The sequence below is a fragment of the Sus scrofa genome, chromosome 1 (genome assembly GCF_054392235.1).
Source record: "Sus scrofa isolate SSC_HxYL_T2T_F1_AM1 chromosome 1, Sscrofa_HxYL_maternal_Yorkshire_Landrace_v2.0, whole genome shotgun sequence".
NCBI classification, from domain to species: domain Eukaryota; kingdom Metazoa; phylum Chordata; class Mammalia; order Artiodactyla; family Suidae; genus Sus; species Sus scrofa.
Window position 1 is genome coordinate 81691839 of NC_139383.1, and position 23469 is coordinate 81715307.

The window sequence follows — 23469 nt, forward strand, 5'->3', positions numbered from 1 at the left end:
AGCCATCATCCCACGGTTTCAGGCTCACAAAGAGCCTCAAGGTTGCTCTTGCCTCACAGAGCATGAAACATTTCACTGATTATCGCTTTGTGACAGATTTAACATTTTTAATGTAACATCTAATACACAAGATGAATTTTCCACTTTTAACTTCACTAATAGAATCGGAGACTCCTGGCCCTGCAGGGCTCTTAAGAGGTCATTCAATCCATCCCTCAGCCTGTAGGCAGGTCCACACTTACCCTCTCAGACATGTGAAAATCACCCTGGTTTTAGAAGACCTTTCAGCCAGGATGGTTTAACAAATTTCCTCCAAGCCCATGAAATGTTAACAGCTCTCACTGGCAGGAAATTTTTTCTTGCCTTTAACCTAAAGTGCTTATGCTGCCTTTTTAGCACATTGTAATGAAACTACATGGACTTTTTCATTTCATGGTTTTCAGTATTCCTCCTTCTCTCATCTTACACAATAGTAATTTACACATTGTCTTATAATTATCCATCTCTTCAGTACACTGCTAACACTGGACTTCAGTGATTGGATCTTCTTATTGATGCAAGTTTCTAGCTAGATTTGAAAACTACTATATATAGCCCTTCTATGTGTTCGTGTCCTTCCTTAGCTGTTTTATAGAACTTAGGATATTAGTTAATATGCCCTTTTCACTTTTTTGTCTGGCACTGTCTTCCCCATAAGGAAATGTCAGAACAAAGGAAAAGATGGAAATATGCACCCAAAATACCAACAAAACCCATATATTTTTTGAAGATTACAAAGAAATATTTCTATTTATTGGCCATACAACAAATAAATATTGTAAATTATTTCCCTTAGTGAACCCTCAGAAGGAATCCAAAATACTTTCACAGGGTGGGTTTTGCACAGCTTCCATACAGACCCATCAGCAGTGCTCATCTGTCACATGCTCTGACGGACAAATGTGACCTGTGCCCCAGTCAGGCAGGTGCAACAGGTTGTTGATTAAAATAGAGCTAAACTCTTCAAAATCTATTTTGACCATTTGCTTCTGACTTAAAATTGAGCCTTCTGGTTAAAATTGGTTGAACAAACTTATTTGTGCAGTTAAGTTTCCAAGCTACCACATAGTTAGCAAATTTTAATGGCGCTTCTTTTGGGATATCATACCATTCTAAAACTGACTGAAATAACTAAGACATTTCTTGTAGGATGGCTACATTAAAACAGAAAGGAAAAAAAGGAAGCCAGAAACCCACATAGAGGAAGGGAGAAAGGGACATATATAGGAATAAGATTGTGATAATTGTTATCAATGAAGAATAATTTTAGCTTTTTAGGAAGTCAAAATGAGAAGTCTTATGTTTAGAATTTCTCAGCAATGGATAACCTAAATCACATTAATTAATGAAAGAATGCCTTAAAGTACACCGTAGAGGCAAATATTTTCCATAATTAAATTATAAGAGGAATCTGCAAAATGATTTATTTTTTAAAAATGAATAAAATATTAATATTTTCAACAACTGGCCTCTAGAAATTGTAGAAATATGCTTCAAATGATCATTTCATATATTGACTCTCCACAAAAGACAACAAAGTGCATTATATTTAAAACACTGGATTTGGCAATGATTTCTTAGATACAACACCAAAAGCATGGTCCATGAAAGGAAAAATTAATATGCTGGTATTCATTAAAGTAAAAAATGTCTGCTCTGTCAAAGATACCATTAAGAGAATAAGAAGACAAGCCCTATATTTGGAGAAAATGTTTGCAAAACATATATCTGATAAGGAACCAGTATTTTAAAATACACAAAGAACTCTTCAGACCCAACAGTAAAAAAACAAATAACCCAATTTAAAAAAAATGAACAAAAGGTTCAGATACCTCACCAAAGAAGATATATAGGTAACAAATAAGCATATAAAAAAATGTTCCACATCATATGTCATCAGGAAAATGCACATTAAAACAACAATGAAATAATACTACCCAACTATTGGGGATGACTAAAATCCAAAATTTTGACAATATCAAATGCTGATAAGGATATGGAGCTTTGTATGGCAAGTTATGTCATTTTATTTCACTGATTGGTTTCTCCCAATAAAATGTGAGGTCCTTGAAGATTACACATTTTTTTAACTGATTCTGCCCAATGCAGTATCTTATAAAAACTATTCCCTCAATGAATATTTGTTGAACAAACACATAAATAATATCATCATTATAAAGTAAACTATTTTTTTTCCAATTTGCTCTGGCAGAGGGCATAGATCCAACTTATCCAAAATTCAACAAATTCTTTAGTCATGTATTTAAAACATGACAAAGCCATCTTTTCCTCTGCTTAAAGTTGAAGACCATTCCCACTCATACAAAGCCTATCAATTATTGAGGACGTGTGTTGAAATAAAGTTATAATTCATTCTATTAACAAGATCACAAGCTTTGAAACATTGACAATTTCTTTCTGTGGAATCAGCAGTGCATAACAGATCAATAAACACACAAAAAAATCTTACTTTGTTTCTAATTGACTTCTTAGAAAGATAAAAATGGTGTAACAATGTCCAAGAGGAGAACTGGTATGCTTAAAATGTTATTTCTCATGAAAAATAAAGATTGAAAGACCTAGTCTTGTAATGGTAAAATTTGATGTCTAAACAAATAACTGGTTATTAATTTTTGTCAAAAGGTTATCTTTTCTGGAAATGTAATAAACTCTCCTTCAACACCATACCTCACAGATAGATGTTTTGTGTTAGTCGTCATTGAAGCTCAGTGCTGTTTACTGTACATGGAACATATGAGGGGCTTAATGAATATTTATTGAATCCATAAATTAAAGAGAAGTGAAAGTAATTATAATTAATATATAAATAAATACATATCTTTCAAATTAGGGTATCACTATTTTTGGTCCCTAGGCATACTTTTAAGTTTATGAAACTGAGGAATATCACTCTATATGAGAATGTGAAAAGATCTAGAATTCAGTTTCAACTCCACCAAGAGCTAACTGAGTTCTCTGATAACCCTCACAAACTTGTTCTTACAACCGTACCTTTGTCTTGTCACTGAGAAGTGAGTCCTCATAAGCCAAGATTAGGGGCTTAAATTCTATTTTATCACTTGTGTCACTGAACTTGTCATGGGGACTTTCTTAGTATCTTAAGAGGATTTTGACTTGCTTATAATGATGGTGCCTTCCCCAGAACGTTCCTTCCAAATTCTACCCTATTCCACCCAAATTTTGCTGTTCAGCCCCATGAAAGCTCAACCCTGCTGCCTACGAATTGACATCTCTACTATGCCTAGATGGACATTCAGTTCCCTTTCGTCCGTAGACTCTTGCTTTGCTTTTTTCCACTTATGTATGATAAAATACTCCCTTTGATGCTTATGGGTCTCTCTAAAGCACAGAAAAATATGATTTCTTGTCTTTTGCCATGTAGTGTCCAGGTTGAGAACAATTCAGAACCTTCATTGCTCATACCCATACTAGCTCCCAGCTCTCAACTCTCTATCCATTCATCAGGCTTACCTTTTAAAACTTCTTAGACCAAACATACCATTAGAGTTTTCTTTCTTCCCACTCATAGACTGCCTGGGGAGAGGGACACTGTCTTCCAAGACTGTCTTCTCCTGCCAAATTCCAAGAACACATCTTCTTTGCCTTTCTAGGATTGTATTGCTAATTTCTGTGAAGAATCTGATGAAACAAGTGAAAAAGAACAAGCATGGGAGAGTGACAGTTTTTGAAAATTCTTACAGGAGTTCCCATTGTGGCTCAGCAGGTTAAGGACCCGACGTTGTCTCTGTGAGAATACAGACCCAATCTCTGGTCTCTCTCAGTGGGTTAAGGATCCAGCATTGCTGCAAGCTACAGTGTAGGATGCCGATGTGGCTTGGATCCAGTGTTTCTGTGGCTGTGGTGTAGGCCACAGCTACAGCTATGATTTGACCCCTGGCCTGGGAACTTCCACATGCCACAGACATGGCCATAAAAAGAGAAAAAAAAAAAAGAATTCTTACAAAATTCTTAATGTCAAGGCATTGACCTATAGATGATAATGCCACTTATATGTACTTTGTACAGACTATCTGCACACATTCTCAGAGAATAAGCATGTATTTACATAACCTGAAATCAAACCCCTATAAACAAATGGACTAATGACAATAGGAAAAAACAGGTTATCAAGAAAACATAGCCATTCAAAGGTGGAATGATATTAAATCTTTTACTTCAACGGAGGTTTATAAAGTCTGAATGTAAGAAAGAACATGGAATATTTCTTATAAAGGGAAAAACTTAAGCCAAGCTACTTTAAAAGTATTCATGTGTATGTGTCATGAATATAGATATCTCTCTCTCCATCTGTGTGTGAAGATACATACCTTATTATAAAGCAAAATCAAGATCTGGAGAAACAAGTTTTATCATATGTGACACAGGGTTGGGAATTCACCCCTCTAATATTATCTAAAATCAGAATAGTGTGCCCATGTTTGTTTCCTATGAGGCTGGATTTGCATAGGGAATGGAAGCAACTAGAAGCTTTGGATGTAATAAAATTTATGCTCTAAACCAATGATTTTAAATCTTCTATTTCAAGAAAAATCTTAGTCATTAGAAGACACGTTCCAGAATGCTCTCAGGATCTAGTTAAATCCAATCATTTGCCTTTGGGCACTCCAGGTTAAATCATTCCGTAACTGCTGACTTTCTACATTACTGGTTTTGAACAGAACGAATTTATCTTGGCCAGTTCTTAGGGGCAGAATTTGCGGGCTTTCTATACCAAGCCATCTGATGAAAGAATGAATTCAGTTAGGAGGCAGTTCATGACAAAGGATTGTAAAAACCAATGGTTATAAAGAGTATGACTGCAAGGGAGTGAAGATTGTCAAAATCATCTTGAAGATCTGGGACATCAAAGAATAGCACTATGTAATGGGAGGAAGGTTGGGAAAGCAATCACACTGGCAAGCAGGACAAAGAAATTGAGGAGGATGAAATGTCTCAGCTATTTTCAAATGAGTAAATCCTGGATTGAAAATCAGATGTAGGAAAAGATTATGTAAGAATATTAAGACACAAAAAAGGGAATTCCCATTGTGGCTTAATGGGTTACAAACCCAACTAGTATCCATGAGGATGTGGGTTCCATCCCTGGCCTTGCTCAGTGGTTTAAGGATCTGGCCTTGCCATGAGCTGTGGTGTAGGTCGCAGTCTACAGCTCAGATCCCAAGTTGCTGTAGCTGTATTATAGGCAGGCAGCTGTAGTTCTGGTTTGACCCCTAGCTTGGGAAATTCCATATGCCACACATGCAGCCCTAAAAAGCAAAAGAAAGAATGAAAAAGAATTAGTGAAAATGCTCCCAAGTTGAGAGGATTGATGTTAAGATGAATATGAAGATGCAAAGCAGCATGTGAAAGCCATAGGAGACCTTCTTCCCTGGGTTCCCTGCACTCATAAGACTCCTGCCAGGAGCCCAGATCAGCCCAGAATGGATGCAGGCTCATGCTCCACGAGGGTCTCCTGTGGTTCGTGAGCTCCATCTTCATACTGTATGCATACATCAATCCAAAATTACACATTGTGTATAATCTCAAATTTAGATAATCTCTTTATTTTCCTTGAAAATGAAGTGAATATGAGAACACCCTAAAAAGGATATATTTCAAGCTCTGAACTGATAGACTATAAATCCATCTGAGCAGTATTCTCTTAGAAACAGGTTAACATGGAAAAAAAATGTAATAGCTCAGCAACAGATCACCTACTACTGTTCTGCTCAGGAATTTTACCTGAAGCAACAAAACTATTTATTCATTTGAATACCACCCCCCCAAAGTTAACCTATAAGGGCCCTTTTGGGGTAAAATTTCCTACCTGTTGCCAAGTTCATAATATGTTCGGCCAATGCAAAGAGGAGATCAGGCTTGTCAACTTGCCAATTTTTGCATAGATAATACTAGAAATAGGACAATAACATAATTACTGTAATTTTGCAAAGAGGTCCTCTGAGTCATCACATTTATTTCTAGGAAGAGAGAAGAAGGAAATAGTTAAGATAACTAAAGTAGTAAAAGGTTGTTATTATTCAGATGTCAAATGAGATGGCTTCTTAAGGTTTGTAAATGATTGAGAGATAACTTTATAATTCTGCAATGAAAACTACGTACAGTGAAGCCTAGAATAAGAGAAGGGCAATTACTTTCTTGTCGACTAGAGTTATAGGGTAGCAGAGTGGGTAGCAGTGTTGATTCCTATGTGCTAACACAGCTGTTTAGGGAATTTCTCTCAAACACTATGCCATTTTATGAAGGATATTTAAGAAATTAATAGGCTTAACTCAACTAGGCAGATAGTAAATAGTTATGGTGATAATAACAGCAACAAATTGTTAAAAGAGTAAAACAAAACTCTTTTGCATGGAAATACAGCTCTGGATCCTGTCCATCTCAGAATCTCCTGACCAACCCTGTGCTCCTGTTGCCTGACCTTCTATCCTGCTATATGGTGTCTATCCCTGACTGTTTATTTACCTTGGCCACAAGAGCCCTCCTTCATCTTCCACCACCCTATGTCAATTGCTTCTTTATTGAATCCTCCTTGGTTTTCCAATGCAGTTGCTACTTCCTCCAAGCTCCCATAGCATATTTTAAACTCTTGGAAAAATTTGTATGATGATTGCATCACCATCCTCTCAATAATGCCTACCCAAAATACCTCAGTTGGCAGTTCGTTGTTGTAGCTGAGTGGAAATGAATCCGACTAGCATCCATAAGGATGTGGGTTCTATCCCTGGTCTCCCTCAGTGGGTCGGGGATCAGGCATTGTCCTGAGTTGTGGTGTAGGTTGCAGACTAGTCTCGGATCCTGTGTTGCTGGGGCTGTGGTGTAGGCTGGTAGCTGTAGCTCCATGTCGACCCCTAGCCTGGGAACTTCCATACGCCACAGGTGTGGCCCTTTAAAAAAAACTTTAAAAAAGCAAAAATACCTCAGTTGTTTTTTCCATCTCTCCCTTTTATTTATTTTTTATACCTAACAGTTTTTCTCCCTTTTATTTATTTTTTATACCCAACAGTTTTTCATGCAGTCCTACATGCAGCCAATATTTAACGACTCCAATGCCTACATGTTCTGAGGTTTGTGCTGTCCTCTGCCTGTGGTCAGACCACATCTCTTACAGTGAAGACACTTACAGCTCCTTCTCTGTCCTCACTGCCTCTGGAAACCCCATTCATTTTCCAGGAATGTGTTCTTTAAGAGAATAGGAACAGTTCTTTCCTGTTCTCTTAAAAAAAAAAAAAAGAAAAAGAAATTGGAATCAGGAGTTCCTGTAGTTGCTTAGTGGAAACAAATCTTACTAGCATCTGTGAGGACTCAGTTTTGATCCCTGGCCTCGCTCAGTGGGTTAAGGATTCAGCATTGCTGTGACCGTGGTGTAGGCCAGCAGCTGTAACTTTGATTCGACCCTTAGCCTGGGAAACTCCATATGCTGCAGGTGTGGCCCTAAAAAAAAAAATGGAATAAAAATTCCTCAGCAGAGAACAGAAGGATGCTTAATGACCTAAACATGAAAGACATACATTCCAAACCCAGCATAAATCCATCTATCCACCATTCCATGAACAACCTAAGCAAGTTCACACCCTTTATTCTTGCTTATAGGCACATGGATCTGGTTGCCCTTTTCTATCTTTAGACTAACATAATCTTGTCATTCTTCAAGACCCACTTAAATGCTCTCCCATGAAGCCCTTCTCTGCATTCAGAGTCAAAATGAACCATTCCTTCTTCTGTGTGCTTCCAAAGCTCCAGTGCTTCCTTCCTCTTCTAAATGTACTTTTCCAAGCCTTGTAGCATGTTATTTGATAAATAAAACAAAATAGATCTATGTGTCACACCACCTTCCTCTTGACAATTAAGTACTGTGTTCAATGAAAACTAGTGTTAAAATGGTTACTGTGAATAGTGACAAGAGCTCTGATCATTCTAAATATTAAAAAATCAGACTCTGTAATAATGATAATGACAAAAGAAGTGATTAAAGGAAGTCTTTCAACATTGAAGTCATGTGTTTCAGGGAAGAAATGGGATTTAATTTACTAGGTGTTGCTCTTCCAACAGGGCAAGAGAGCAACAAACTCCAGGCATTCCTAACTCCACACATTCTCTTCAAAGATGGAAACTGAGATAAAGATAGAAATAGAGAGATACACGTATATACAATTATGCACCAATATGTATGATTTATGTTTATATATTCACACAGATTCCAGACAATAATTAATCCCCTTTGGAAAATCCACCTCATCTCATACCTAGTAATGGAATCAACTAAGAGCTGGGAGAATGGAAGCAAAGGGTCCTGACCACAGGGCAGCCTTCCTGAAGATCTGACTTGTGACTGACCAAGACAGCCTTAGCAATCCCCTCAGCTGGACTAAACTTTAGACAGGCTCCTTATTGACCATCACCCCATGAACCGCCTTTCTTTAGATCATTTATTTTGGAAAGTTTGCACCTGTAAACTCTTTCTCTGCTCCCTTGAGATGAAACCTTCAGCCTCTTGCCAGTTTTATAACGCAGAACCTCAAGGACCTTAGGGGCCTCTTGAAATACAGTCATCTAGGAAGACAGCACCCCTATCTCCTCATCTTAGATAAGTGCCAATGAGCAAACAGAGCTATCCTAATCAAACTGAAAACTTCCCCCGAACATCCTCCAGATCTTTTCCATTAGTTTTCTCAGTACTACCAAAACTTGCTACCTTTTATTTCAATGGAGTTAAGTTCATTTCTTCTCCCTTATTTCAATAGCTTGACACCCTCTTGCAATAGTCTTAAATAAAGTCTTCCATGCCTGTTTAACTTGTCCAGTGCAATTTTTCTTTGACTTGACAAGCTGAGCAAGCTAATGCACTGCTGCTGACCATTTAAGTGAGGTGAGTTTCACCGTGTCATCCTCTATCACCCTTTGACAAGAGTTAAACTGTGATGACAGGTGGTTAATGTCCCTACTTCCATGACCCCATGGTCATATGCGAAGGGTAACCCTCTGCTTGTGAGGCTTAAATTCAACTGAAGAAATACCCTTAAATGAATAAAGGGACATTTATCCTGAAAGAATTAATTGTGTTTCTCTTCTACCCCGAAGCCCCTTAGTGCTATAAATACAACCAATCATTCCTTATGATGATACTGCAAAATTTTTTCATGTCCAGGTGCCTTGATTATAGTAAGTTTGATTTACTCTTGACTAGTTTTTACATTTTAGGGAAGAGAACGGAACCACTCATTTATTTAGACAGCATAAGCTTTGTGACTTTTTAGCCTGTCCAGCCTTAACCTTCATCCACAGGTTAAGGTATGTACAAAACTATATGCGGCTTCCCTTAAACAAGGAAGTTATCCACACTTCTAAAATGTATTTTTGCAACCATTCCATTAGAATATTCTAGCCCATTTTCTTCCATTGTCTACTGTATCAAAGAGTAAATAGTAAGTTAAGTGAACAAGTATGTCAATACAAATTGCCAGCGATTTGGGGGAGTGCAAAGATAAAACCAACAAAGAGAGACAAAATATACTCAGAGTGACATTCAAGAATTCACAAAAATCATGTTCTGGGAATCATTTTATGAAATGTATTTGACACAGATATACTCTCCTTTTTTAAATCATTCTTTGAATGGCTCTCCCTTTGGACATTTCAGGATAATTTAGCTACAAAGCACTATATACAGAGGTGACAATTTGTGATGTATTGCTTATGGTGCAAAGAGGGTAATATATAAAGAGAAGTTTGTTATTGCGGTTTGGGAAAGCAATCCACAAAAAAAATCTTTTACTTTTCATCTGAATTAGATATTTAATCGAGACTACAAATGAAATTCCGGGTTGGGTGAGGATTTTTAAATTTTACTCTTATTTCTCCTGAATTTGAAGTGAAGTTCTCATGACAGGTCTTTTATCTTGTCAGAGTTCAATGCTAAAGACATATGCCTGATTCAAGTAAGTGTAATTTTGAAAACTTTTTTAAAAGTATATGCCAAAATATTAATAATAATTATCACTGGCTAGTGAGGCAATATGAAAATTTATATTTCATTTTCTTTACTAGTTTTCTTAGTTTCCTATAATTAATATGGATTAATTATACAATAAAAAGCTAAAGATGCTCACATAAATTATCAGAAGGGTATTCATCAAAAAAATTTATGAACACATTCAAAAAATTCCTTATAGGATTCCATTAAATTCTCAGCTTCCACTCATTATTTAATATATGAATTATCTCAGTTAAAGATGCTTTTTACACTGGATTCACAAAGTCACATTATTTTCTACAGAAAACAGGGTATAGGAACTATTTGAGATGTGTGCTCAGACTAATGTTGTGCAAAATGTAAATGATTATCAAGATATGAACTAATGACTCAAAAGCAGCTTAAAATTCACAAGGGTTCACCACTGTGCCCAGAGGAAACTGAACAGTTCTTACAAGGGTGTGCAGATTGTGGATATCATAGTAATGATAATAAAAACAGGTGCTAATAGTCATTGAAAATACTCCGTTTCACATGTTAAGTATTTTGCAAGAATCAACTCATTTAGTCTTAAAAACTGCCTCTGTTGTAGGTATTATATCCCCCTTTTTCAGATGCAGACTTAACCCAGAGGGGTCCAGGTGTTCCCAAATGATTTGTCAGCTAGAATGAGATTACTTGGTTTAATAACAATTTTTGTTCTAAGATTTGTTAAATCTGGATCATGGTTACAAAATGAGGGAGAAACATGGGCTCTTAGAAAAAGTTATGAGAAAGAACCCTCTACTAACAGATGCACTTAGGACTACCCAATATTTTTATAACATAGATCTCAAATGTTATGAAAATATTTGGTGCTAACAGGCTATTGATTTTTTTTCTTTTTTTTTTTTCTTTTTTTTTTTTTTTTTTTTTTTTTGTCTTTTCTAGGGCCACTCCTGTGGCATATGGAGGTTCCCAGGCTAGGGGTCTAATTGGAGCTGTAGCTGCTGGCCTGTGCCAGAGCCACAGCAATGCCAGATCTGAGCTGAGTCTGCAACCTCCACCACAGCTCATGGCAACGGCGGATCCTTAACCCACTGAGCAAGGCCAGGGATCGAACCCACAACCTCATGATTCCTGGTAGGATTCATTAACCACTGAGCCACGATAGGAACTCCCAGGCTATTGATATGAATGTGTTACCAAAAATATGTTAAATGTATAACATTTCATAGGTCACATATTGTTGCTTTATGCATTAATTCATTTATTCATCACACGAACTACATGAGACAGGAATTATTTTACAGATGAGAAAACTAAAACTTACGGATTAAGTGACTTCCCATGGTTATACAACAGAAAAGTAGGAGAGCTGACACTCAGATTCATGTTCTTCTGTCTTCTGCTGGTGTTTTCACTCTAAGTTTTAATATTAACATTTTGCTCTATTTCAGTATATTATTATCAGTACCCAAGGGACAAAAGAACTACAGTTTGGGGAAGAAGTAGCAGTGCTCATTAGATCACTCTTTTTATCAAAAGTGAGACATTGGTATTACATCAAAACTACCTCCAAGCAGGTGTTACCTCCCCAAATCTCTCATCGATCCACATCCCAACAGGGCTTTGGAAACTGGAGAAGTCACGCCAATGCCCAGTGGACAAGGTAGATGCCAAGTTGCCCAGGGTAGGTCCTCCTTAAATACTTAAATTCCCCCTGACATCCAGGGTGGGGGAATTTAATTACCTTTCATTACATTATGCATCGTTATGCATATTCTAGGGATAAAAGCTATATGACATCTTCAGCCTAAAACTCCAACAATGCCTTTCAATCACAAATTTTAGGTTTCTGCTTTGTCTGTTGGGTCTGAACATTCAGTGTAAAGCTTGCCACCAAAGAAAGCCATTCAGGGGATAGCTGACAGCAATGAAGCAGAGATGCCAGAATGACATTTCAGCAGCTCCCTCACAGCAATCTCTCCAGAAGGGCTTTTACAACCTCAGAGCAAGGTTGGTTCCAAATTCAGGTCACCAAAGCTCCTAAGCACCAGTTGGATCAGACTCTGTGTTTTCATGTATGTCACTCACAAAGCAGCTACAGTGTGGTACAGTCAGAAAGATTTCATTAGTTCTCACCAATAATATGCATTGCACTCAAAGACACCAGAAAATGTAATTTTATAACTGGTAGAAGATGGAAAAATAACATAAGTACAGTGTGTGCTCTAAATAATTTTAAAGGCATGGCAAAAGAAAAACTCCCCAGCTCCTTACTGGATCGTGTAAAACCTTTGCTAATCTGGACCTTGTCTTCTTTTCTGACCTACTTGCCCAACCCTTCTTGATCCCATGCTCTAACCAAATGAATATTCTTTTAGTTTCCACTCTCCTCCTTGTCATTTCCTTTGTACAACTTGTGCGACTTCTACAGTGCAAACGCATATTATGAGTTAGCTCTCTTAGGAAACCCTCGTTTATATTTCATTTTCAGGTTTCCATCCCATGTCCAGAAAATTCCCAATCTCCCTCTACTTCATATCTCCTGGGATGAACTTTTATAGTATTTGTCACAAGAAATCATCATCATTTGTTTACATATTTGTGAGCATTCCAGTAAATGAGAAGTTCCTTGTTGATAACATACTCATATTTATAGCTCCAAAGTCTAGGATAGTGCCTACTGTTGAACAGGACTTATTAAAATGAAATAATGAATCAATAAATCACATACACACAAGCCCTTTTATCACTTTAACGATTAAAAGCACAGGTCTGAAACCAAAATTGCTTAGATTCAAAACCTAGCTCTACCACTTAGTAGCTCTGTGATCTTCAACTAGTTACTTGACCTCTCTCTGCCTAAACTTCCTCATTTGTACAATGGGCTATTGTGTGATTTCGATGAGTTCATAACAATAAATAGAAAATCACTTAAAACATACCCAGGCCTCCTGGCAACTTCTTGTTAGCCACCATCATCATAATATTCCCACAACATGGCAGGGTCACATAATGGCCAAGATTTTGAGGTATGTCATATCATAGGCTTGAATTCAAATAATGTTTCTCTACTTACAAGTTTGTAGCTTTGGGGAACTGCTTAAGTTCTCCCTACTTTGGCTTTCTTGTCTCTATAAAAGGAGTAGTAAGGGTACCTACATCATAATTTTTTTTAGAAAGTTACAATTAAATTGCGCATGTCACTAACATAGAGTCTGGCATGTGGTAAATACTCCATAAAAGTAACCTACTCACCACTGCATTTTTTTAATTGCAAATCAATATCCTTGGACACCCCCCAGAAAGACACTCTCATCTATCTGGCACTTGTATATGTACCTCACTAGCTTGGGGGTGGGGGACACTTAAAATAAAGTCACTGACAAAGTACAAAGTGTATCATGTTTTGGACATAAAGCAAGATATGTTTATGCCCCCAGTTCTAGTTCTCTAGGAAACAGGATATGCTGTTTGTTGCTTTTGAACAGGTTGGAACACAGTTATCTATGCCAGCCTGGGCCTGCTTGCCCTTAGGTCCCTTTCTAACTTTCCTGCTATACTATATATGCCAAGGGTATGGTGAGTGGGGAAACTTGTTCTCTCGATGGAGAGGAATCAGTAACACTGCAGGGTGAGGAGAAATGGTATTTCTCCTCCTCCCCCTGCCTTGGGCAGCTTCACATCCTTGTCATGGGTCTAGGTCCCAGCAGAGAAGCCCATCCTAGTCCCAGCCTCTTTTGGGGTGACCCTGGTCCCTGAGAACCAGGTAATAGCAACCCCTCTCTTTGTTTCTCCAGTCAAAGGCAATGACGGATGTTTCTCATTTCTGGATTTCTCTGCTGTTCCATACATAACTCTCAACTCAACGCATCACCGGTATAAACAATTTCCTGCATTTATTCCCCTGCGGTTTCTGTTTTCCTAGCTCGACCCTGATTGATCCAGTGATCTTTGTCTCTTCCCTCTCTGCCTTTCACTTGACTGGTTTAGAAAGTGTCTGCTTAGCCTGCCTCCCTTCACGCATGCATGCACGCACACCCATGCCCTGCGCAGCTGTCTCCTGCTTAAGAATCAAAGGCAGGCTTCTGTAGACTGGAACACAGTGGTCACATGGGTTGATTCTAAAGTAACTTTATTATCTAATGGCAGCAGCTCTTGACTCTCAACAGGAGAGATTTCTGACCCTCCTCCATCTACAGGGAACAATGCCTGGATACATAGTTGGTTGCTACAATGGGCGGATGGGGAGGGTGGTGCCACCAGCATTTAGTGGTTAGAGGCCTGCGATGTATGCTGCTAAACATACTGCAAGGCACAAGAAAAGAATTCTCAGGCCCAAAGAGTCAGTGATCAGTTGAGAAACAATGATCTAATGATACAAAACTCCACACTTTGGCACTACTAGATGCTTGCAATAGCTCCTGCACTACTACAGGTTACAGAGACTACTTGGGACTTAAAGCTGCTGCAGGTGATCACATGGTAGAGATCTTGCTCATGGATGTCAGATGCCTTGTGCAACCATATTAATGGATTTGCATAAACTTGAATTTTACTACAGATTTCTTTGTTTTGTCAATATTCATACTGAGAAGACAAAAGAGCAGCATGTATCAAAAGACAGTGAATTTTCGGATACACAGATCTTTGTGTTGTAATTTTTTAAAAAAATCCTACTACTGGAGTTCCTGTCTTGGCTCAGCACAAATGAATCTGACTAGTATCCATAAGGGCACAGGTTTGATCCCCGGCTTTGCTCAGTGGGTTAAGAATCCAGCATTGCCATAAGCTGTGGTGTAGGTCGCAGACGTGGCTTGGATCCAGTATTGCTGTGGCTGTGGTGTAGGCTGGCAGCTGCAGCTCCAATTCGACCCCTAGCCTGGGACCTCCTTATGCCATGGGTGCAGCCCTTAAAGGAAAAAAAAAGACCAAAAAATTCCATATTAAAAGAAAAAAATCCTACTACTTAATTTTACCATCCAGCCTGTGTAGCAAGTGATAAATTTTTCACAAGATACTTTTTAAAATTAGTAACTTAGGAGTTCCCGTCGTGGCGCAGTGGTTAATGAATCCGACGAGGAACCATGAGGTTGCGGGTTCGGTCCCTGCCCTTGCTCAGTGGGTTAACGATCCGGCGTTGCCGTGAGCTGTGGTGTAGGTTGCAGACGTGGCTCAGATCCAGCGTTGCTGTGGCTCTGGTGTAGGCTGGTGGCTGTAGCTCCGATTGGACCCCTAGCCTGGGAACCTCCATATTCCGCGGGAGCAGCCCAAGAAATAGCAAAAAATAAATAAATAAATAAATAAATAAAATTAGTAACTTGGTGGTATATGCTCTACTAGAATATTTGCAATATTTTTCTTCATAAGAAGGGAGCTGGCTAGTCTGCTCTCAGTCCTATTGCCCCACCCTGTTGTGTACTGAATGGTGTGTTTTAATCTCAGAGTGCTTTTGCATAGATGAGACCCTGCGGCTGGGTCTCCCTAACGTGTAGACCACCAGCAGTGAGGCCTTAGGTGACCCACTTTCTCAGTTAAACTCTGAGTTTCCTCATGGGCCAAATGAGGAGGTTGAGCTAGTTAAAACCTCCCTTCCCATTATAAAATTTTACTCAACTACCTACCCATCTTCAGCACCTAACACGTTCATTTGCTCTTTAGGGAGCAAAATTTATACAAATCCAATGAAAGTCTTCCTCCAGGCGTGTTTCATTCAATATGCAAGTCTTACAAAATAAAAGTGAAGCATGGACTCTTACTCGACCTGTGTTCCATCCTTCTGATCTTGTTAAAATGTAGGTAAGAGTGCCTCTGAGAGATGACCAGGAATGACTGTCATAAACAGATTCACATCACTGCTGCCCTCTTTCTGACAAGCTGGAGTGAGAGTGGACTTCACGATGTAGGACTGATCTCTAAAAACAACAGCTTCTGCAATTATCCAGGGATTTCCACTCCTCTGCCTACTGAAAAGAAATGAAAATATATTTATATAAATCTAGTCCTCTTCCTAAAAGAACAGCTAAAAGATGTATAGGCAACTATTACTCTCCTGCATGTAAAAGGAAGTTGAATTAAAAAAAAAAAAAAAAAAAAAAAAGCCTTGCCCTAGAATGAAAAACCTCAGGGATGCCTTTCCTTTCCTAGCTGAAGCTTTTGAAAGCAGCTGCTGACAGATGCCTCACGCTCTCCCAGCTACAGTCCCACAGGTAACCATATTCCTTGATGCTCCCGCCTCCGTTCTCTAATTTCTAGAGGTCTTGCCTATCTGCCTAATTCTGCAGACAAAGCATACAGATTATGTCTTAATTCCGCCCTCCTTGCAGCTTCCACCACAGCACCTCTCCTCATTAAATGTTAAATCAGAAGGTAGCTGAAGATGAAACCCTAAACCTTTTGGAAAAGCTGCAGCAAATCCCACAGATTTTATTCCCAAGATATCTGTGTCCCCAAATGAGCTTTATCCTCTTGATGAAGCTCTTCAGAGCCCTGGGATGAAGAAGTTAGAATCAGTTACTGAGCCATCAGAGATTCTGAGATGTCTCGAAGAAAAAGGGGGAGAAAAATGATGCCTTTTGTGTGGTATGTTAATAAGATCATTCATTCCTGTCACAAAAAAGCCTGAGACACTTTTTCTCTCTGGCTCCCCTTTCTTTTCCCTCTCCTCCTCCTTCACCAGCCTCCTCCATATCTAAAGAAGGTTAATATTAAGCATCACATTAACAGTTGTCAAATCAATCATGATTTCCTCTGAGTTATGTTACACAGAGCAACATGCTTTATCAGAAATCAAAGAACGGACAGTGCCAAAAGTGGATGAGCTAATATAAAATCACTTACATGGGCACTCTGGAGACGGAAACTCGTTTAATATTTAATATAGTCATTAACCTAAGAATGAGAAGGAGATGGTAATGGACGCTCAACTCTCTTTGCCTACAGGACAGAGGACTGAAGTGAGCTGTCCCTTCTGGGATCAGACTCACACAAGTCTGAAATCCATAAAGTGGGTCACAGGTGAAGGGAACTGGAAAAGTCTCAAGTCTCCCAGATGTATTGTTTTAAGAGCATAGTCGCGCTCAGCAGTCACGCCTCAAGTTTGCCACACTGCAGGAACCAGAGGCCGTGTCAATTGAATTGCTCAATTAGTTTGTTATGGCAACAGACATACTGTCCCCAACACACATAGGCAAACCACAGCAAATAATCAATTATTGAAGAAAACTACCTCCAAGAAGCATTAATCCATTAGGATATTGAAGGGCTTGTCTTTGTCTCTATTTAGATTTGGTTATCATTGAAGGCGATTGCCTGCTTGACGGCTGCTGAGAATTGTCCCTGGGAGTTGGAATGTCAAAGCCAATTGAAAATGAAATGGGGGGAAAAAAAAAAAACAGAAAATTCTATAATAGTGAAGGCCATTTGAAGAAGAAATTTCTCTACATGTGAATACTATGAAGTTGTAGGAAACATTCTATTCATGCTGCCTGAATGCCAACATATTTTTTATGTGAACTTATAAACAGGTTCACCTGACCAAGTAAGGCCACTGTAATTGCTTCACTTTAGTTTCACCATTACTTTCTTTTAAAATTTTTTATTATATCGATTTACACTGTTCTGTCAATTTCTGCTGTACAGCAAAGTGACCCAGCCATACATACCTATACATTCTTTTCTTCACATTATCCTCCATCATGTTCCATCGCAAGTGACTAGATACAGTTTCCTGTGCTGTACAGCAGGATCTCATTGCTTATTCACTCCAAATGCAATCTACTAACCCCAGGCTCTCAGGCCATCCCACTCCTTCCCCCACACCCTTGGCAACCACAAGTCAGTTCTCTATGTCCATGAGTTTGTTTCTTTACTGTAGACAGGTTCATTCATGCCATATATTGGATTCCAGATGTAAGTGATATAGTATGTTATCTTTCTCTTTCTGACTCAGTTCACTTTGTATGAGTTTCTAGTTCCATCCATGTTGCTGCAAATGTCATTATATTGTTCTTTTTTATGGCTGAATAGTATTTCATTGTGTATATCTACCACATCTTCCTAATCCATTTATCTGTTTTGGGACATTTAGGTTTGTTTCCATGAATAGTGCTATAATGAACATGGGGGTGCATAGATCTTTTTCCATGGAAGTTTTGTCGAGATATATGCCAAGGAGTGAGATTGCTGAATCACATGGTAGTACTATATTTAGTTTTCTGATGTATCTCCATACTTTAGTTACACACATAGTATTTGTACCAATTTACATTCCCACCATCAGCGTAGGAGGGTTCCCTTTTCTCCACACCCTCTCCGGCATTTGTTATTTGTAGACTTACTGATGGCCATTCTGACCAGTGTTAAGTGGTACCTCATGATGGTTTCAATTTGCATTTCTCTAAGAATTAGTGATGTTGAGCATTTTTTCATGTGCCTGTTGGCCATCAGGATGTCTTTTTTGGAGAAACATCTATTCGGGTCTTCTGCCCATTCTTCAACTGGGTTTTTTTTTTTTTTTTTTTTTCTGTTGAGTTGTATGAGTTGTTAGTATGTTTTGGAGACTAAGCCCTTGTTGGGTTGCCTCATTTGAAAGTATATTGTCCCATTCCATATGTTGTCTTTTTTTTTTATGGTTTCTTTTGCTGTGCAACAGCTTGTCAGTTTGATTAAGTCCCGTTGGCCTATTATTGTTTTTATTTCTATTGCCTTGGGGAACTGACCTGAGAAAACATTTGTACTGTTGACGTCAGAGAATGTTTCGCCTATGTTCTCTTCTAGGAGTTTCATGGTATCTTGTCTTACATTTAAGTCTTATAAGCCATTTTGAGTTTATTTTTGTGCATGGTGTGAGGGTGTGTTCTAGTTTCATTGATTTACATGCAGCTGTCCAGGTTTCCCAGCACCACTTGCTGATGGGACTGTCTTTTTCCCATTTTATATTCTTGCCTCCTTTGTTGAGGATTAATTGACCATAGGTGTCTGGGTTTATTTCTGGGTTCTCTATTCCATTCGTCTCTATGTCCATTTTTGCACCAGTACCACACTATCTTGATTACTGTAGCTTTGTAATATGTCTGAAGGCTGGTAGAGTTATGCCTCCTGCTTGGATTTTGTTCCTTAGGATTGCTTTGGCAATTCTGGGTCTTTTATGGTTCCATATAAATTTTTGCATTGTTTGTTCTACTTCTGTGAAAAATGTCATGGGTAATTTGATAGGGATTGCAATGAACCTGTAGATTGCTTTGGGTAGTATGGCCATTTTAACAATATTAATTCTTCCAATCCATGAGCATGGAATATCTTTCCATTTCTTTATGCCTTCTTTAATTTCCTTGATTAATGTTTTATAGTTCTCAATATATAAGTCTTCTACCTTCTTGGTCAGGTTTATTCCTATGTATTTAATATTGAGGGGTGCTATTTTAAAAGGTATTTTTATATTCTTTTTCTAATATTTTATTTTTAGTATACAGAAATACAAATGTTTCTGAATGTTAATCTTGTCTCCTGCTACTGTGCTGAATACATTGATCAGTTCAAGTAATTTCTGTACAGTCCTTAGGGTTTTCTATATAGAGTATCATGTCATCTGCATAGAGTGATAATTTTACCTCTTCTCTTCCAGTTTTGATACCTTTTATTTCTTTTGATTTTCTGATTGCTGTGGCTAGGGCTCCCAATGCTATATGGAATAAAAGTGGCAAGAGTGGGCAAACTTGTCTTGTTCCAGATCTTAGAGGAAAGGCTTTCAGCTTTTCTCCTTTAAGTTTTATAATGGCTGTCAGTTTGTTATAAATGGCTTTTATTGTGCTAAGGTATATTCCCTCTATACCAACTTTGGTAAGAGTTTTTATTATGTATAATGTTGGATTTTGTTAAATCCTTTTTCTGAATCTATTGAGATGATCATGTGGTTTTTGACTTTTCTTATGTTAATGTGGTATATGACATTGATTTTACTTTTGTTAATGTGATGTATGTTGTTGATTGATTTGCATATGTTGAACCATCCTTATAAACCTGGGATGAATCCCACTTGGTCATGGTGTATGATCTTTTTTATATGTTGTTGGATTCAGTTGGCTAAAATGTTGAGAATTTTTGCATCTATATTCATCAAAGATATTGGCCTCTGGTTTCCTTTTTTGGTAGTATCTTTGTCTTGTTTTGGTAGTGGAGTGATGATGGCTTCATAGACTGTCTTTGGGATTATTCCATCTTTGACCTTTTGAAAAAGTTTAAGAAGGGTGGGTGTAAGTTCTTTGTATGTTTGGTAGAACTCACCTTCAAAGCCATCTGCTCCTGGACTTCTATTTGTAGGGAGTGTTTTTATTACATATTCAATTTCACTTCAGTCATTGGTCTATCCAATTGATCTATTTCTTCTTGATTCAGTTTTGGTGGGCTGCATGTCTGTAGAAAGGTGCCCATTTCTTCTAGATTGTCAAATTTGTTGACATACAATTGTTCATAATTTTCTCTTATGGTTTTTTGTATTTCTGCAGTATCCACTGAGATTTCTCCTTTTTCATTTCTTATTTTCAGTTCTTTCTCTCCTCTTCTTGGTGAGTCAATTTTGTTTACCCTTTCAAAAAACCAGCTCTTGGTTTTATTGATTTTTTTCTATTTTTTGAATCTCTAATTTATTGATTTCCTCTATGATCTTTATAATCTCCTTCCTTCTACTGACTTTAGCTTTTGTTTGTTCTTTTTCTAATTCTTTTAAGTGGTAGGTTAATTTGTCAAACTGAGATTTTTCTTCTTTTTTGAGGAAAGCTTGTATTGCTATGAACTTCCCTCTAAGAACAGCTTTTGCAGCATCCCATAGATTTTGAATGGTTGTGTTTTCATTATCATTAGTCTTAAGGTATTTTTTTAATTTCCCTTTTGATTTCCTCATTTACCCACTAGGTTTTTAGCAGCATGTGTTTTAATCTCTATGTAGTTTTTTCTCATTCCTTTTCCCATGGTTGATTTCTAGTTTCATGCCATTGTGCTCAGAGAAGATACCTGAAATAATTTCTGTACTATTAAATTTTCTGAGGTTAGTTTTGTGTCCCTGTATGTAATCAATCCTTGAGAATATTCCAAGTGCACTTGAAAACAATGTATTCTGATTTTTTTGGATGTAATGTCCTGAAAATTTCAATTAGATCTAACTTTTCTATTATGTCATTTAGGGTCTCTGTGGCCTTACTGATTTTTCTGTCTTGAGGATCTGTCCATTGATGTGAGTGGTGTGTTAAAGTCTCCTACTAGTATTGTATTCCCATGAGTTTCTCCTTTTATGTCTGTTAGTACTTGTTGTATGTATCTGGGTGCTCCTACATTAGGAGCATATATGTTGAGAAGTATAATATCCTATTCTTGAATGGATCCTTCTATCTTTAAATTATGTCCTTTTTTGCCTTTTATTATAGCCTTCATTTTAAAGTCTATTTTGTCTGATATGAGTATTGCAACTACTGCTTACCTGTCTTGTCCATGTACATGAAATATATTTTTCCATCCCCTCACTTTTGAATTATGTGTGTCCTTTGCCCTAAGGTGGGTCTCTTATAGGCAGCATATTGTAGGCTCTTGGTTTTTGTTTTGTTTTTTTTTATCCAATCTGCCACACTGTCTTTCATTTGGAGCATTCAGTCCATTGACATTTAAGGTAATTATTGATAAATATGTATTTACTGCCATCTTAAACATTGTTTTCCAGTTGATTCTATGTTTATCCTTTGTTCCTTTCTTTTTTTTTTTTTTGGTTGGATAATATCCTTTTATTTTATGCTTGTGTCCTCTTCTTTTAAGTTTTTATGAATGTATTGTTTCCTTTTGATTTGTGGTTGCCCTGTTTTTCAAGTATGTTAACCCTCTTCCTGTATCTGCTTGCTGTAGCCTAACAGTCCCATATAGATTCAAACACATTTTAATATAAAAAGAGTGTAATTTTCTTACTTTCCTTCCTCACAATTAATGATTTTGATGTCCATTTTTAGCATCTTCATGTTTATCCTTTTGCTGTTCCTTGTGTTTCTCATCGCTTTCACAATAGGTTTTTCTCTTTCTTTTAGATATGTGTGTTGGCTTATTTAATTGATTACTTTCCAATTGTGATTTTCTCCATCCTCTTTCTCTTATTTATTTTTATTTAGAGGAGCCCTTTCAAGTATTTCTTTTAGAATGTGTTTAGTATTGCTGTACTCTTATGGTTTTTGTTTGTTGGAGAAATTCTTTATTTCTCCTTCTATTTTAAATGATATTGTTGCTGAGTAGAGTATTCTAGGCTGCAAATATTTCCATTTTAGAACTCTGAATATATCTTTCCACTCTCTTCTGGCCTGCAGTGTTTCTGTAGAGAAATCAGCTGAGAGCCTTATGGAATTCCCTTATCATTAAGTCTTTGTTTTTCTCTTGCTGCCTTTAGAATCCTCTCTTTATCTTTACCTTTTGCCATTTTTATTATAATATGGTTTGGTATGGGCCTGTTTGGGTTCAACTTGTTTGGGGCCCCTTGTGCTTTGTGCATCTTGATATCTGTTTCCTTTAGATTTGGAAATTTTTCAGATATAATTTCTCAAATATATTTTCAATGCCCTTTTCCTTTTTTTCTCCTTCTGGAATTCCTATTATGCATAAATTGGCCCACTTTACATTATCTCATGGATCTCATATTGCTTTCATGTTTTTTCACTTGGTTTTCTGCCTGCTGTCCTGATTGGGTGATTTCCATTACTCTATCTTCCAAGTCACTAATTCATTCCTCTGCATTGTTTATTCTGCTCATCAGTGACTTCACTCAGCTTGCATCTCTGCAAATGAATTTTCTAATTTTTCTTGGCTCCTTCTTATAGCTCCTTATAGCTCCCTCTTATAGTTCCTTTCTAAATTAATCTGCCTTATTGTTCATATCTGAGCTTAATTCTTTCTTTATTCACTCTTATTCCTTCAGTATTTTCACTATCTCCTTTTTCAACTCGATTATCTGTTAGACTGTAGGGGCCTGTTTCATTGTTTGCTCCTTCAGGGGAATTCTCCTGTTCCTTTAACTAGGAATAGTTCCTGAGATACTTCATTTTGCTTCTATTTTTCTTATTTTTTGAATCTAGGGAAAACAGCTACTGTATGCTTGGAGGGCTATTTATATGCAAGAACACCCCCTTATGAGGGCTATTTATTTTTTGGCATAAGAGCAGCTGTTAGTTTGGATGCTTGCTGTCTCTTTCTTTGTATGTGTAGGCTGTTATTCCCTTGGTAGGGTGATGTGCATGCTTCCAGGGAGATGGAGGCAATAGGCAGGACTAGTAGACAGTGCCTAGTTGCTGGGCCCTTGACAGTGGCAAGGACCCATGGGAAGGTGGCACAGGAACCTGGGAAGTGCTTCTAGTTGCAGGGCCCTGGGAAATGGCAGTGACCATCAGGCATGTGTAGGTGGTGCCCAG

General features: G+C 37.8%; 1 long non-coding RNA gene across 3 annotated transcripts in view; it reads right to left on the reverse strand.

The window, feature by feature from the left end:
- LOC146406166 (uncharacterized) overlaps window positions 1-23469 on the reverse strand; it is a 157005-nt gene that overhangs the window by 74956 nt on the left and 58580 nt on the right. For 2 of the 3 annotated variants that reach the window (XR_014807408.1, XR_014807413.1), the window contains 2 exons: window positions 5888-5969; window positions 3532-3699 (listed from right to left, as the gene is read on the reverse strand). This is a non-coding gene — a long non-coding RNA (uncharacterized LOC146406166). Of the gene's footprint in view, window positions 1-3531; window positions 3700-5887; window positions 5970-11280; window positions 16003-23469 lie in introns of those variants that run through there. The other variant, XR_014807402.1, reaches the window with a different exon arrangement.